This window comes from Moschus berezovskii, chromosome 17 (assembly GCF_049115385.1).
Source record: "Moschus berezovskii isolate FMDL1 chromosome 17, NW_MosBer_1.0, whole genome shotgun sequence".
NCBI lineage: Eukaryota > Metazoa > Chordata > Mammalia > Artiodactyla > Moschidae > Moschus > Moschus berezovskii.
Genome location: NC_142476.1, coordinates 5101837 through 5118457, shown reverse-complemented (window position 1 = coordinate 5118457; position 16621 = coordinate 5101837). Strand labels below are relative to the sequence as shown.

At 52.2% G+C, this 16621-nt stretch overlaps 1 protein-coding gene across 2 annotated transcripts in view; it reads left to right on the top strand.

Annotated features, from left to right (window-relative positions):
• Positions 1–4018: 4018 nt before the first annotated feature.
• The window catches only part of LRRN2 (leucine rich repeat neuronal 2), a 63088-nt gene continuing 50485 nt past the window's right edge, over positions 4019–16621 (top strand). For both annotated transcript variants that reach the window (XM_088845131.1, XM_055420056.2), the window contains exon 1: positions 4019–4311. The gene's annotated coding sequence lies outside the window, so the exon portion shown is untranslated. The remainder of the gene's footprint in view (positions 4312–16621) is intronic.

The following is a 16621-nucleotide window of genomic DNA, read 5'->3' as shown; positions in this document are numbered from 1 at the left end:
AGTGGTTTTATTTCTTTAGAACTAGAAAGATCGCAACAATCCATATGAACCTTGGAAATTCAGCTCCCTTTCTTCTGATACCTCTTCATTCGTTTCACCAGAGATGCTTGCATAAAAACGCTTGCTGTCTGTAAACCGACCTCCGCTCCCCTCACCCCCTCAAGGGAACAACCATAAAGCTTAAACTTCATCAGATTCATTGTGAATCTGCTTCTGCAAGGGACCCTGTGTTCTCCTTTCACTGTTGTTCCCCAACAGCCAGAATATAGGGCTCTGTACTTGCTGTATACAGGCAGAGAGAGATCAGAGAGTGATGGACACCCTAGGCCAGTGTCTCAAAGGAGAGTTCATCCAGCCATTTGAATCAGAACCACCTAGAGAGTTTGCCAAACCGTGGATTCCAAGAACTAGAGGATCTAACTCTGGGGTAGGACCTGTGAGTCTGCATTTGTACACATGCTGTAGCTGATGCTTAAGCCTGAGGACCACCACTCTGGGGCCACAGTCTCTACCGAGTTGAGTCATTGGTAGGACAACAGTCCTCAACGACTCCAAGGGCCTCATTCAGGGCTTCCTGAGGTGGGGGCTGAGCAGAGGCTACAGCCAACAGTGGGGGTTCCATTGAAAGAGGTGGCACTACCCCCCAGCCTCCCTTCTCTAACTTGGCTCACCGCCAGGCCCCAGGAGGACCCCTCCTCTCCTCACTGACCCCCACCACACAAATGGCATGCTTCCAGCTCAGTCTCTGACCCCTACATTAAAGAGCCAAGTGGAGCTGAGCTGAGGGTCATTTGCAGTGGTGTGTAATCCCGGCATCCTTCTCCCAAGACACTCTGGGGTCACAGAGTCCTAGGCTTCTGGAAGTAGTGGTGCACAGCTAAGCCTAGAGATTAAATTTGGAGGGCAAAATGTCACTAACCGGGCCATTAAATCTCCTGCGTAATTACCTAAGAGCTTCCAAAGGCAGGAGTTGAGTGCCCATCTTTCCCCAGGAAAGCGTCTGGTTCGGAACGGAAGCCATGGAAGACGAGTTGAGGGAGAGAGACAACCGTTTACTGAGATGTGCTATACGCCAGAAAACACGCTCACTGCCAGACACACGTGTCCCCGTGACATCTCACAGCAATCCTGAGTCCGAGTGAATGCCCTTATCGCTACCTTCATCTTGAAGAGGTGGTGCAGGCTAGTGGTTCAGTGTTGGGACTCTATCATCAGACACCCTGAGTTCAGATCTCAGCTCTATTATGTACTGGTTACATAACTTTAAACCTCTTTTGTCTTCGTATCTCCAGAGTCCTAGGGTTGATGGAATTTTCAATGAGCTGAGGCATAAACATGCCTTACCTGTAGTAGGTGTTCAAGAAGTGTTAACTGCTATTACTTGAATTTTTTTACATAGAAAAGAACTGGAACTCAGAGAAGTTAAAGCACTTTTCCCGAAGAAAGAGTAAGTGATGAGGAGAGTTTCAAACCTCAGGCTCTGAAACCAATGCTCAATTCCATTGGATTGCAAGAAATCTGGAGTCAGCTCAAGAGGTTTCCCCCATTCTCTGCCCAGAGACAATACAATTCCCTTATCCCTTACCCAGCACATGTCTTACAGGGTCTGCCACTTAGAAACAGCCAATTGGCAATGTTACTTGCTTTCACCCCACTTATTCTTTAATTTATCAGTTATTGAGCATCTACTATAAGGCACTGCTTCCCTGGTAGCTCAGAGCTAAAGAATCTGCCTGCTAATGCAGGCGACTCAGGTTCAAACCCCAATGAAACAGCAACCCACTCTACTACTCTTGCCTAGGAAATCCCATGGACAGAGGAGCCTGGCAGGCAGATAGTCCATGGGGTCGCAAAAGAGTCGGATGTGGCTAACCAACTATAAGGCGCTAGTCTTGACTCAGTGCTGCGTGGGAAGTCTTAGCCCTCCGGAAGTCTCCCACCTGGGTTGGGAGCTAAGACACACTAGGCAGCATGGATAGGTGTTGAGGGGCTGGGGCACCAGAGTGTTGCCGAGCTGGTAAAGGACTGGTGACATTTCCTCCTTTTCAAGATTAGCCTGAATACACTGACACTGTCCCTCAGGATGGTGAACCGACAAGGGACTCCAACACTCCTGCTCAAAAGCTTAGAGTCACGTTTTGACCCCTTTCACTCAATCAGTCAGTGTCAAATTTCTTCCATATGTTCTTACAGAGGCCTGTTGTATTTACGCTCCAGTCTCACTGCTCCCCTCCCTTTTGTTCCACTAACAGCCTTCTCTCCATCCTCCCATCTTCCAGCTTCTTTTATCCCAAATCACTTGTGTACTGGGCCAAGGTTAAACTGCTCAGCCTGGAAATTCATGCTCTTTGCTCTGCAGACCCAGCAAGGGCACTGTGGTTCCAAGAAGAGGTTCAAATTCTGCCTATAGAACTTAAACTCTCTGAGCCTCTATTCTACTGCCTGTTAAAGGGAGGTGTAAGAGTCAACTCAGAGGGTAAAATGAGAGGGGTGTGTGAAGATGCCTGGTATCCAATAGTAGCTACATAAACTCCCTCCCTTGCCCCCTGCCCTCCAAGCAACCCACTCTGCTCTGAGGTCTCCACTTGTCTGCATGTGCTGGTCCCTGTTTTCTGTCAGTTCCTCCATCTGGGCTCAACCTGAAGCTCACCTTCTCCATAAAAGCTGTCCTGAATAAACTTAACCTATAACAGCCTTTTCTTTCTGTATTTCTATGGCACTTCCTTTGCCTTGAAATGTTTAAAATTGTTTCTTGTAGTTCCAACTTGTCCTGCTAAGCTCCGAGAGGCCATCACGCCCCACAGCAGGGGTGGAGAGCGAGGCCTGGGAGTGGTTTAGGAGGTACAATGGGAACTTAATACGCCCTTACTGAATACAAGAAGGTGAGAACCCCCTGTATGCAAACAGGACACACAGACCTTCAGGCTGATTTGATAAAAGCCTCCAGGCATGGAGTTAGCACTGGCTGTGCCCTTGGAGAAGATAGAGTCGAAAAAGCTCTCCGAAACTCACAGGAGGCACTGAGCTCAAGCCCTGGAAGGAGGAAGAAGACCGGATGCCACTCCTGGCAGGCCTCCCCATCCCTTGGGCTCCAGCCCACCTGCTTCTCTACGGTTGATTCTGCAGGCTCTGGTCATGGGCCTGAGCTTGTTTTGAGTGGTCCAGGTCGAAGGCCCCACTGAGGCATGGGACTCAAGCAGTTGGCCCCAGCAGGAGACACGCTCCTAAGCTCTGACAGGGTAGTGACTGTAAGTAGACTCTGTAAGCCACCACGTAGCAGCCGAGCGCCACCTTCAGCGCCCTGCTCTCCTTTCCTAGTGTTCACAACGCTCGGCCCGCTGGGGTGGGGGGGCATCCGCCCAAACCATGCCCCTGAGTGGGCTTGCCAGTTCCTGTCCAACACTTATGGACATGGACACCTTTGCTAAAGGCCCGGATGGAACCTTCCAGAAGGTCAGAGCTACCGAGCTCAGGGGGCCATGCTAGAAGGGTATGGAACTGGCGGGGGTGGGGTGTATATTCCACACTATTCTTCAGGATAAGAGACGCCTGTGCCCGTGGACAAATTCTAACCCACTCTTTGCGTTCCTTAGTCTGCTGTTAACTTGGGGGGAAAGGGGGGAACAGCACCGCGCAAGGCAAACATGCTGTGCCTGTGAGTTGCACCAGTCCTCTAAAAGCTGCTGAATTTCCCCTCCGTCTTCCTTGGCAAGGGAGCAAGAGGCGATATGAGAACGGCCCCTTTCCCCTCTCGGATCTCCCTTCTTCTTTCGGACCAGCGTTGCGTCTGAAGGCGCAAGGGCGCCGCGGCCCCGGGGGCCCAGCCGAAGCAGCCGGCCCCGGCCCCGCCTCCCGCGGGCTGTGTCGGGAGCGGGCCGCCGGCCACTCAGGAGTTAAAACGGCAGCGGGCCGGGAGGGAGGGGGCGGCGCGGCAGGCAGGCGGCGGGGAGGCGCCCGGCGCGGGCTGGGGAGGCCGGGGCGCGGCGCGGCGCGGCGGCGAGGCGCGGCCGGGCGGAGGGCGCGCGGAGGGGCGCTGGCGCCGCGGGGGCCTGCCGGCCGCACCCGCGAACGCGCGGCGGGCGGAGCAAGCGCCGCTCTCGGCCGCCGCCCTCCAGCCCGGCGCGCGGGCCCGGCGCGGGCGGGGAGCGGGTGCTTCTGCCGGCGCCGTCACCCCGCTCTGCCCCGGGACCACTCCCAGGAAAACTCCGCGGCGGGGAGGCGCCCGCGACCGCGCCCCGGCTGGCGCGCGGCCTCCCCGAGCCCGGCCCGGGCGGGAGCCGAGCGGTGCGCGGGCAGCAGACGGCGCCCGGGGTGAGTGTGCGGCTCGCGGGCGGACCCGGGGGCCGGGGGCCGGCAGGGCCGGGGGGAGCCGGGAAGGAGGGCCGGAGCCCGGAAAGGTTGCCGGCCGCGCGGGCTGGACCCGAGGAGGGGCGTCCGGGCCTGAATGCACCCGGAGGGGTCCGGGCCGCCCCAAACTGTGGCCGGGCAGAGCGGGGGCCCCGAGATGTCGGGGGGGCGTGACGGGGGCGGACTCGCCAGGGAGGGCTCCGGAGCCTGCGGGCTTGCCCTGCCCTGGAGCTTGGGCGTCCAAGGTGGCTTTCGTGTCGGTCCGAAGTCTCTGGAGCCCGGAGCCCGGCTCCTCCCGGGCGGCCGGAGTCTGAGCGCGGCCTCCGCGGGGACCTGCGGCGTGGAGGAGGGGCCGCGGCCGCCCGAGGGTGGGCCAGCCACAGGTGGTGCGGCCGTCCTGCGGGCGGAGGGCGGCGCGGGCTCCGGCTGCCCCGCCGGCGGGGAGCCGCCGGGGGTGGGGGGGGCTGAGCCCCGAGAAGCCCCGGAGGTGCGGGAGACTGGGACCTGGAGGGGGGCCGGGGGTGTTTCTGTGCTCCCCTTCTGGCCCTGCCCTTCCTCCCACACCAAAGGAGCAGGAAGGAAAATGTCAGCTGGGCTTTGTGCTCTGTTCTTCAGCCTGCCGCAGCTCCCATCTGTTGGAGCCAACGCAGCCTCTAATTGGGCATCCGGCAGGGTCGGGAGGGGGTGGGCTGGGCGCAGCGTTCGGTTGCTAGAGATGGGCCGATTGGGCCCTCTTCTTGAAGACCCCAGAAGGTGGGTGGTAGAGAAAACAGACCGCCCTCCCCCAGGTCAGGGGGGTAGACGTGGCTCCCTGCCAGCTTGGCCATCGTCATGGGGAGATCTGGGTCTTTCCATGCGCCCTGGTAGCCGCAGACTCCCCCTTCCCTCACAGCTTGGGATGGGCTCTGGCCCATGTCCTCATCCTGAATGAGAAGGCACAGATCCCCTCCCACTGCCCACTGCTACTTAAAAGTTCCCTCCAACAAGAGCACTGGGCATGGGGTGGGCAGGGCCGTGTACAGGGCACCAAAGCCCCCTTGCCTGTTGTTGTTAGAAGAAAGTCACATGTGAGCGGCCTGACCCACTTTCCTGGCTGGCCAGGTGCCCTTGTGGGGAGAAGATGGAAAGAGAGACCAGCGAGGGGTCTGAGCCTTCTGGATACCTTTCCTTCTCCTGGGCTGGCTCACACTGAGTCTCCTTTCCTTGGTGGCTGGGGAGGGGCCACCCTCTAGACCTAGGGTGAAACCTCATTGTTTGGAAAGGATGGAGTGAAACGCCTCAGGCTTCAGGATTGAGACCTGCCCAGGGTCTGGCAGACACCTGGCATCTAGGGGCACCCCCAAATCTACAGCCTCCCCCTGCACAGCCCAACCCAGAGGAGGTGCTGAGTGGCAGGGGACTCAGAAGTCTGGCCGAGACAATTCCCCCCGGGCTGAGACGGCAGATTCCTCTGCAACTCAACACGGTTCCTACCCACTCCCCATCCTTATTCCCGGCGCCTCTCCCCCTCCGTGCTCCTCCTGTCTCCTTCAGGAGTCTCTTCCTCCCCCCCAACAATGTTCCCCTTCCTCTCTCACCCTCCTCCTCTCCCCAGACTGCTCCCTCCCTCCCTCACTCCTAGGCCTGTCTGCACCTCTTCCCCTTCTCTTCTGTAACCTGCAGCTTCAGCCACAAGCTGGGCCGTGCGTGGACTCCTGGCTTCTGAGCCTCCTCATAGTGGGAACACCTGCACTGGTAGCTTTGTTGCGTCCCCTTTGCAGGGGCGGAGCCTGGGTGGCCGGCCTGGCAGCTGCATTCCCCTGGCATCACTCCTGTACCAGGGCATTTGCCCCTCCTACCCTCTCTCTCTCTTTTTAATTTGAAATGGGAAAGAAAATCCATTGTTTAAAAGAAAAGCATTCATTCAGCAATTCATTGAGCACCTGCTCTGCTCAGCGCTATCGTAGGAGCTGAGGACACAGCCATTAAACCTTTGTATCTCAGGGCTGAGTTTGTATCTGGGCCTCCCGGATGATCAGGTCTCTGCCCACCAGGCTCTTGACCCATTACTGTGGTGTTGCTGGGGAAGGGGTGTGAACAGTCCTAGTAAACTGTCATCTTTGTCATACTGAGTAACCTCTAATGTGACAGGTGCATCTCCTTACAATACACCAGGTACTGCAAAGCTTACAAACCTGAGGTCATCCCATCCTTAAGACATTTTTGGCCTCCAAGGATGTATCAGTTGATGTCTCATTGTTTATCTGGTGCAGCTGAGTAGAAGGCTGGTGCCTTAGATGGAGAAGGGAGAAAGAAGCATTTATTATTGAGTACCTACTAAGCATCAATCTGTCAGGAACTTTACAAAAATTATCTGATTCGATCCTCCTAATAACCTTCTAAATTTTGGATTATCATCTGCTTTATAACTGAGGACATTGAGGACCGTAGAGGATAAGCCACTTGTCCCAGGTCACAGAGGTCTCCGTTTCGAAATCGCTGCTTCTTTGCAGTTCATTTGGCACCTGTGTCTGTGACATCTGGTAACTTACGCACTTCTCTGAAGGTCACATTTTAACCGAACTTTTCAGAAGCACACCTTGTCTCCTCAGGATACTAAGATATATAAAGATTTGCTGAATGGTTGCATGAATAAGCTTTCTCAAGGGATCAGGGAAGGCTTCCTAGGGGAGCTGGGACCCTGGGAGAAGAGACAGGGAGGGCAGTGGATCTTCCTGATCCAACACAGGTTTGTGACAAGCTACAAGCAGGCACACACACACACACAGCACGCACGCAGAGATCACTGTTTTCATTCAGGGTCTGTGTGTAGGAGCTTGGTCTGTGGCCAGTCTAATGAATCAGTGTCACTGGTGTTCTCAGCTTCCTTGGGGAAGTCTGGATTCTAGAAAAGCTCTAAGGCAGAGAATGGGGGTGGAACGCTTTCAAGCCTATAGGGAAGGACAGGGACGATGGATGGAGGCTGAACGGGACAGGAAAGGGGGAGAGTGCCCAGGGAACAGACAAAGGCAGGAGACATGCAGGAAAAGCCACAGCGGGCGGGACAGACTGCAGTATGCGGTGCGCTTACTAAGAGAGGGTGAATAGGAAGCATGCCTTTATCTGATACTTTCCAGAGGGCCTTGGTCCCTCTGTCCTACAGCTCCGAGACTGGAACGCTCGCCACGTTAGCCGTCTGCAGGCACTTGCTTAGCCCGTCTTTTCTAAGCACCTGCCATGCGTTCAGCCCAGTGCTAGGTGCGAGGATGGAAACACATCAGGTGTTGCCCCTGCCTTCTAGGAGTTCTAAAGCCACATCTCTGGAGCTTGAGTCCACCATCACGTCTAGCTGAGTGACATTGGGCAGGTTATCTAACATCTCTGTGCCTCGGTTTCCTCATGTATGAATGGCATAATAACAGTATTCATAGAATCGTGATGATTGAATGAGTTAATACATGTCCTGAGTTTAGAACAGTGCCTGGCATAGTAAGCGCCAGATAAATATTATTCTTAGTATTATTAAGTGGAGTAGTGATGTACTTACAGTAACGAAACAAGTGCTGTAATACACACCTTTCCTGGTGGTCCAGATGATAGAAGTGAAAGGCCCTCAAGTAGTGTCCGACTCTTTGTGACCCCATGGACATTCTCCAGGCCAGAATACTGGAGTAGGTAGCCATTCCCTTTTCCAGGGGATCTTCCCAACCCAGGGTAAAAAATCCACCTAAAATGTAGGAGATCTGGGTCCGACCCCTGGGTGGGGAAGATGCCCTGGAGAAGGGAATGGCTACGCACACCAGTATTCTGGCCTGGGGAATCTCATGGGCAGAGGAGCCTGGTGGGTACAGTCCATGGGGTCACAAAGAGTCGGATATGACTGAGCAAGTAAGCACATCCAACAGTTAGTCTTACAGCAACGAAACAAGTGCTGTAATACAGGGATCGCAGATAAAGAGGTGACTGTGTCTGTCTCCAGTTTGCGAGATGGACCTTGGAGGCCATGGTACTGGGGCACGGTATGGAAAGGAGTCAGCCAGGTGGAGGCGGTGGGCCTGAAGGCCCCGGCACCCAGGACTGCGTGTGGAGGGGCTGCGTTGCGTGTGTGCTGCCCTCCGTGGAGGGCAGGAGACCCTTGGACACATCCCACTGCAGCCTCTGCTTCCAGTGCTCAGAGCTGGGCTTCCAGTGGGGCTGGCAGGTCACCCAGAGCATCCCAACACACGCCAGCCTCAAACAGTCGGCCTTTGGGCAGGGGACTTGGTGCTCCCCTGGGATTGCTAGGCTTGGTCTCATGGCCGTGGCATCTTGACTGTTCTAAGCCCTCGTCAAGCGATCTCTGCTCCAAACCCCTAGTGGCCACGGTCCTTGCTCTCTGGCTTCGTGCTCTTCCTGGGGACCCAGGAGACGCCTTGGCCTCAGGTGCCTCTTAGAAGGTGAGTTGAACCAGGCTTGGTTTAGAATTCAGTTTCTCTCTGTACATTTCTTCCACCCACACCTTCCCTGCTGCTCAGCGTTTGATGGACTTGAAGTTCCCAGATGAAGAGCAGGCAGAGGGTTCGTGGGGCACTGACTGTTATTCAGCCTCCACCTCACACATTGTAATGGCATTAATTATAGCAGCTGGCATTTATTGAGCACTAACTATGTGCCAGGTACTGTGCCATGTGCTTTACCTACATTTTTCCTTTAAGCCCTCGAAAAGTACCCCATTAGGTCTCTTATTATCCCTAATTTAAACACCAGGAAACTGAGACTCAGGTTCAGTAACTTGCTTAAGGACATGTTGCTAGAAAAAAACTGAGGGAGGCCTCAACATTCTCTCTGACTGCAGGGCTCCTGCTCCTTACGCCCCCAGAACCCAGTGTTCCTGGGCCTAGAGGTGCCCTGGTGGCATCCTGCCCGTTCTCCCCCCTCTTTCCTACAGTAAGCTGCTCCCCAGAGGAGGGAGATGGGAGGGAGGGGATCTGGGTGTACCTATGGCTGATTCTTATTGATGTATGACAGAAAACCACAAAATTAGGCAAAGAAATTATCCTTCAATTAAAAAAAAAGATGTCCCCCAAGTCCTGTCCAGGCCAGGGGCTGCCTGCCCCTTTCGGGGACCTTCAAGGGGGGTCTCCCTTGTTTTCCTCCCTCAGATGACAGCTCCTGGAGAGCCAACGTTTTTTCCTTCTGCTTTAGCTACGTGCCTCAGGGGCCACATGGAGTCAATGACCTCCATGGAGGTGCACGCTGAGAACCAGTCCCTGGGGACCAGCTCAGTAGTGGGGACAATGCAGAGGTGACTTGTGGGAGAGGTCTGTTCCCAGTGGCTCTGGGGAACCAGAGTGCAGAGTCCAGACATGGCGGTGGGAGGGGGAAAGCTTGCGATAAGTGTTGCCAGTGGGGTGTCTCTACAAGGGAGACTCCTGTGTGTTGGGAAGAACAAGAACAAGTGTTCCTTTTTGCAAACATCTTGCAAGGCAGAGCCTCCAGGAACAAACATGTGGAAGAAGGGGCAGCGATTGTTAGGCAGCCAGCGAGGGTCCCGCAGGAAAAGCAGGTCTGTCTTCCCTCATCCCTACCAGAGTGGGAAGAAAAGGGGCGAGAAGAGCGGAAAGGGAGGGAAGGCCATGTTGTACACAGTATTCTCAGAATGAGCATCAGAGGCAGGTGACGAGAGGGGTGGTGATAGCCAGGAGATGGAGTGGCCACAGGGGCAGCTGATGGGCAGGCTACAAGTGTAAACGCTGTACGTGTGGAGGGGCAGGGCTTGACACTTGCCTCTGCCTGGTCCCCACCCTCACCCTTTGCCTTCTCCTTGGACAGCCCTCCCAGTGAGATGAAGGTCACTGGGGCTCACACAGCTCCAGGCCTCCAAACAGAAGGTGCTTGCCCAGAGTTGGCCCAGGGTTGGAATTGTGGAACCCTTGGGCTTCCCTGATAGTTGGTAAAGAATCCGCCTGCAATGCAGGAGACCCCCGTTTGATTCCTGGGACGGGAAGATCTGCTGGAGAAGGGATAGGCCCACTGCAGTGTTCTTGGGCTTCCCTTGTGGCTCAGCTGGTAACAAATCCGCCTACAATGCGGGAGACCTGGGTTCGATCCCTGGGTTGGGAAGATCCCCTGGAGAAGGGAAAGATTACCCACTTCAGTATTCTGGCCTGGAGAATTCCGTGGACTGTACAGTCCATGGAATTGCAGAGTCAGACATGACTGAGCGCCTTTCACTTCACTTTCATCTAGGGAGAACCTACAGGATTTCCTGTCCGTTGTCCTGCTCTGAGCACAGCTGTGCCTTGGCCATCTCAGACCAGGGTGGCGCTGGGTATCTTCATTCAGCAAGTTTTTATGAAGTACCTGTGTTAGACACTGGGTATAAATAACTGAGCAACCAGAGATCATCACCCTTACAGAGTTTATACTTTATTGTCTGAGGATACAGTAAATAAATAGTACAGTTGACCCTGAACCACACAGGTTTTAACTGCATTTATTTTTTTCTATAGTAAATGCTGAAGCACTACATTACCCCTAACGTGCTTGGCTGAATCTGTGGATACAGAACTGCAAAATAGAGGGTTGATTATAAATTAAACTCAGATTTTCAACTGTGCAAAGAGAGGGTCAGTGCCCCAAACCCCATGTCGTTCAGCAGTCAGCTATGTATTATTAGGTTGGTGCAAAAGTAATTGCAGTTTTGCATTGTCAAACTTTGCCTATTGATACTGGAATATATTCTTAAATAAACATGGTTATGTTGTACATCATTTTAACGTGCATTTCTCGCTTTATGTTATTTTGCTAATGACTTATTACTTGCTGTTTGTTTTATATTTATTTTAGACTAGGGAAATGATGTTAGACAAAAAGCAAATTTGAGCGATTTTCTTGAGTTCAAAATGGGTTATGAAGCAGCGGACACAACTCACAGTATTAACAGTGCATTTGGCCCAGGAACTGTGAACGGCCTTACAGTGCAGTGGTGGTTCAGAAAGATTCACAAAGGAGATGGGGGCCGTGAAGATGAGGAGCACAGTGGCCGGCCACTGGGAGCTGACAGGAACCAGACGAGAGGATCATCAAAGCTGATCCTCTTAAAACTGCACGAGAAGTTGCCGAAGAATTCAGTGTCAACCTTTCTATGGTCATTCAATGTCTGAATCAAATTGGAAAGGTGAAAAAACTCGATAAGTGGGTGCCTCATGCGCTGACCTCGAATCAAAAAAATTGTCATTTTGAAGTGTCATCTTCTCTTATTCTACACAGTAACAACAAACGAGTTCTCCATTGTACTGTGACATATGATGAAAAGTGAATTTTATACGACAGCCAGCAACAACCAGCTCAGTGGTTGGAATAAGAAGCTCCAAAGCACTTCCCGAAGCCAAACTTGCCCCCCAGAAAGGTTATGGTCATTGTTTGGTGGTCGGCTGCCAGTCCAATGCAGCTTTCTGAATCCCGGTGAACCATTACATCTGAGAAGTATGGTCAGCTAATCCATGAGGTTCTCCATAAACTGCAACTCCTGCAGCCGGCACTGGTCAGCAGAAAGGGCCCAGTTCTTCTCCACAGCAACTCCCGACCCCACGTCGCACAGTCAGTGCTTCAAAGGTTGAACGAATTGGGCCCCAAGGTTTGGCCTCATCCACCGTATTTACCTGACCTCTCCCCAACCCACGTCTTCAAGTACCTTGACAACTTTTTGCAGGGAAAACCCTTCCACAACCAGCAGGAGGCAGAAAAAGCTTTCCAAGAGTTGGCTGATTCACAAAGCATGAATTTTTATGCCATAGGAATAAGCAGACATTTCTCACTGGCAAACCTGTGTTGATGATAACGGTTCCTACTTTGATTAATAAAGATGTGTTGGACCCTGTTGTTGTTCAGTCACTAAGTCGTGTCCGACTCTGTGCAACCCCATGGACTGCAGCACACCAGGCTTCCCTGTCCTTCACTCTCCCGGAGCTTGCTCAAACTCAGGTCCATTGAGTCGGTGATGCCAGCCAACCATCTCATCCTCTGTTACCCGCTTCTCCTCCTGCCTTCAGTCTTTCCCAGCATCAGGGTCTTTTCAGTGAGTCAGCGCTTCACATCAGGTGGCCAAAGTATTGGAGCTTCAGCTTTAGCATCTGTCCTTCCAATGAATATTCAGGTTTGATTTCCTTTAAAATTGACTGGTTTGATCTCCCTGCAGTTCAAGGGACTCTCAAGAGTCTTCTCCAGCACCACAATTTGAAAGCATCGATTCTTTGCTCTCAGCCTTCTTTATGGTCCAACTCTCACATCCATACATGACTACTGGAAAAACCATAGCTTTGACTAGATGGACATTTGTCAGCGAAGTGATGTTCTGCTTTTTAATACACTGTTTAGGTTTGTCATAGCTTTTCTTCCAAGGAGCAAGCATCTTTTAATTCCATGGCTCCAGTCACTGGTCACAGTGATTTTGGAGCCCAAGAAAATAAAATCTGTCACTGTTCCCGCTTATTCCCCATCCATTTGTCATGAAGTAATGGGACCAAATGACATGATCGTAGTTTTCTGAATGTTGAGTTTTAAACCAGCTTTTTTACTCTCTTCTCTCAACTTCATCAAGAGGTTCTTTAGTTCCTCTTTACTTTCTGCCATTAGAGTGGCATCATCTGCGTATCTGAGGTTGTTGATATTTCTCCCAGCAATCTTTATTCCAGCTTGTGATTCATCCAGCCCAGCATTTCACATGATATACTCTGCATATAAGTTAAATAAGCAGAGTAACAATATACAGCCTTGACACACTCCTTTCCTAACTTGGAACCAGTCTGTTGTTCCATGTCCAGTTCTAACTGTTGTTTCTTGACCTACATACAAGTTTTGCAGGAAGCAGTCTGGTATTCCCATCTCTAAGAATTTTCCACAGTTATGTTGTGATCTACACAGTCCAAGGCTTTAGGACAGTGAGTGAAGCAGAAGTAGAAGTTTTTCTGGAATTCCCTTGCTTTTTCTCTGAGCCAGCGACAAGACCTGGAGCTGACTGTGGCTCAGACCATGAACTCAATTCAGACTTAAATTGACGAAAGTAGAGAAAACCACCAGACCATTCAGGTATGACCTAAATCAAATCCCTTTATGATTTTGCAGTGGAGGTGAAGAATATAGTCAAGGGATTAGATCTAGTAGGCAGAGTGCCTGAAGAATTATGGACAGAGGTTCGTAACATTGTACAAGAGGCGGTGGCCAAAACCATCCCCAAGAAAAAGAAATGCAAGGAGGCAAAGTGGCTGTCTGAGGAGGCCTTACAAACAGCTGAGGAAAGAAGAGAAGTGAAAGGCAAATGAGAAAAGGAAAGATGTACCCAACTGAAGGCAGAGTACCCGAGAATAGCAAGGAGAGAGAAGAGAGCCTGAAGTGAACAATGCAAAGAAATAGAGGAAAACAACAGAATGGGAAAGACTAGAGATCTCTTCAAGAAGATTGGAGATACCAAGGGAACATTTCATGCAAAGATGGGCTCAATAAAGGACAGAAACAGCAAGGACCTAACAGAAGCAGAAGAGATTAAGAAGAGGTGGCGAGAATACACAGAAGAACTGTACAAAAAAGATCTTCACGACCCAGATAATCACGATGGTGTGATCACCACCTAGAACCAGACATCCTGGAATGTGAAGTCAAGTGGGCCTTAGGAAGCATCACTACGAATAAAGCTAGTGGAGGTAATGGATTTCCAGTTGAACTATTTAAAATCCTAAACGATGATTGACTTCCCTGTAGCTCAAATGGTAAAGAATCTGCCTGCGATGCAGGAGACCAGGATTTGATCCCTGGGTCAGGAAGATCCTCTGGGGAAGGGAATGGCAATCCACTCCAGTATTCTTTCCTGGAGAATTTCATGGACAGAGAAACCTGGCAGGCCACAGTTTGTGGGGTTGCAAACAGTCGGACACGACTGAGTGACTAACACACAAACAATGATGCTGTTAAAGTGCTGCACTCAATATGCCAGCAAACTTGGAAAACTCAGCAGTGGCCACAGGACTGGAAAAGGTCAGTTTTCATTCCAATCCCAAAGAGAGTATTTGAGCTTAGTTATAATGATTTAAAAGTCACAGTCCAAAATTGCAGTTATGTTTGCACCAAACTAATAGAAAGTTGGCAAGTGCTAAAAAGAAAAATAAAGCCAGGAACGGGGATAGGAGTCTTAGAGGAGGAGACTAGCTTTGTACAGGCTGACCTTGCTGAGAAAGTGACAGGAGGAAAGAGGAAGGCACAGGTACAAGGACTTGGAGACAGGGCTGTGCCTAGCGGTACTGAGGAGGCCAGATCTTGGTGAGCCGTGGAGCTGGGCTGGGAAGTTTGTTTTTCTCTCAGAGCAGGGGGAGCTTTTGCAGCGTTTAGGGCAGGGGGTGGTATGGTCTGATCCTTTGAAACCCCAAGGTTGGGGCCGTCCATTTCCGTGTTTTACTAGGTGGGAAGGAAGTTCTCCAGGCCTTGAAGCTGGTTTAGTCAATCTGCACTGTCCCAAAAAGTCGTCTCATGAAGAGCACGGCCTCCCAGGCAATAGCAGATGGAGGGGAGAGAAGATAAAGAAACAGTAGATATGGTCTTTACTGGTAAGGAAACCTCCTGGTCATTGAAACGGCAAAACTTACAGTCACAAAAAATAAGGAGGGAATAATACCAGACAGTATTTAAAACCAAGTGCTAAACTGTGTGATTTAGACTATAAATGTTATCAGAACTGTGAGCTCTGTGTGGGAGTATATACTTCCCTGAGGAGTTACAGCTGATTTGGGCCTGGAAAACAGGGTGGGGTTTGGATCTGCAGAGAGGAGGACTCTCTGGAGGGGCGCTTTTGGGGTGGGAAGGGGGACAGGTGGCCAGGCCAGGGGAGGGTGTGTGGCTGGGGGTAAGGCGTTGGGTGTAGAAGCTGCAAGGACAGGCGTTTGTCTCTGGAGTGGCCCTTCCCCATCACCTGGGTTTCTGGGTCCCCTTTATGCTCTCGGGGAAAAGGAGGGCAGCCCTTTAGTGTTCCTGGCCTCTGCTTTGCAGAGCCAGCTGCTCTCTGTCCCTTGGAACCTCTTGCTCTTCTCAGCCCCAACCCCAGCTCTGGTCGTTTTCATAGACCCTCCGTCTCGCAGTCTGGGGCCATCCATGAGCCCCCAGCCTCCTCACGTTCGGGGCTCAGTTCTCTGCAATTCCCCTGAGCTCCATTTTTCTGCCCCGTCTGCAGCCAACTTCTCTTCTTCATTTCTCACTGCCTAGGCTCCTCTTTGGTGGGTTACTCCTAAAACATTACAGTAGTTTCATATGTAGTGAAATGGGGTCTTCCCTGTTGTCTCAGACAGTAAAGAATCCGCCTGCAGTGCAGGAAACCTGGGCTTGATCCCTGGGTCGGGAAAATCCCCTGGAGAAGAGCGTGACTACCCACTCCAGTGTTCTTGCCTGGAGGATCCCATGGACAGAGGATCCTGGTGGTCTACAGCCCATGGGGTCACAAAGAATGGGACATGACTGAGCGACTAGAGGGAGATCTCAAAATGGAAATGAAATTCTGCCCAGATGTGCCCCCATCCTTCTCTTTGTCCTGGAGAGAGGCTGCCTGGGTCCTGGGGGTCGGGCTTCCTTCTGGAGTATGAAGAGAGTCAGCCCTGGGGTGGGGTGGGATCATTGGTGATGCCCTCCGCTGCCCAAGATGCTGGCCGATCCAGAGCCAAGCATCACTTGGGCGAAGCCTTCTGCCCAGTGGTCCGCTTTCCCTCCTTGGGGCCCCCGGCAGCCTGAGGAAGGAGGGCCTAACACCGTCACCTCCAGGATGCAGGCCTGAGCCTGGGGCTCACCTGCCGTCCAGAGGAGCTGTAACCAGAGCCACTTAACATCCCTTCCCTGACCGTATGCCCTTGGGCGTTTTACCTCTGTGAGCCTCAGTCTCCTCATCTCTACATATGGATTAATAACACCCACTTCATAGGCTTGTTAATGATCACAGCTGAGTTGTTGAGTGCTTGTGATGTGCCAGAAGCTTTGCTGCATTCATCTCACTTAATCCACATAACGCTGTGAAATAGATGTTATTTTCTCCCATTTTGCTGTTGAGGAAACTAAAGCTGGGAAACATGAAGTAACTTGCCTGAGGCCACACACAGCCAGCAAATGGCAGCACCAGAATTCAGCCCCCAGTGTGTCTGACTCCAGAGCCCTGGTCCTCAACCACGTGAGCTAATGAGCTCATCTGTGTAGAGTGCCTGCTCCAGAGTAGAAGCTCCATAAATGCTAGTTCCTCTTCTCCTCAGCTCTCCAGGGCCGCACCTCCAAAGAACAACTTTCCCCT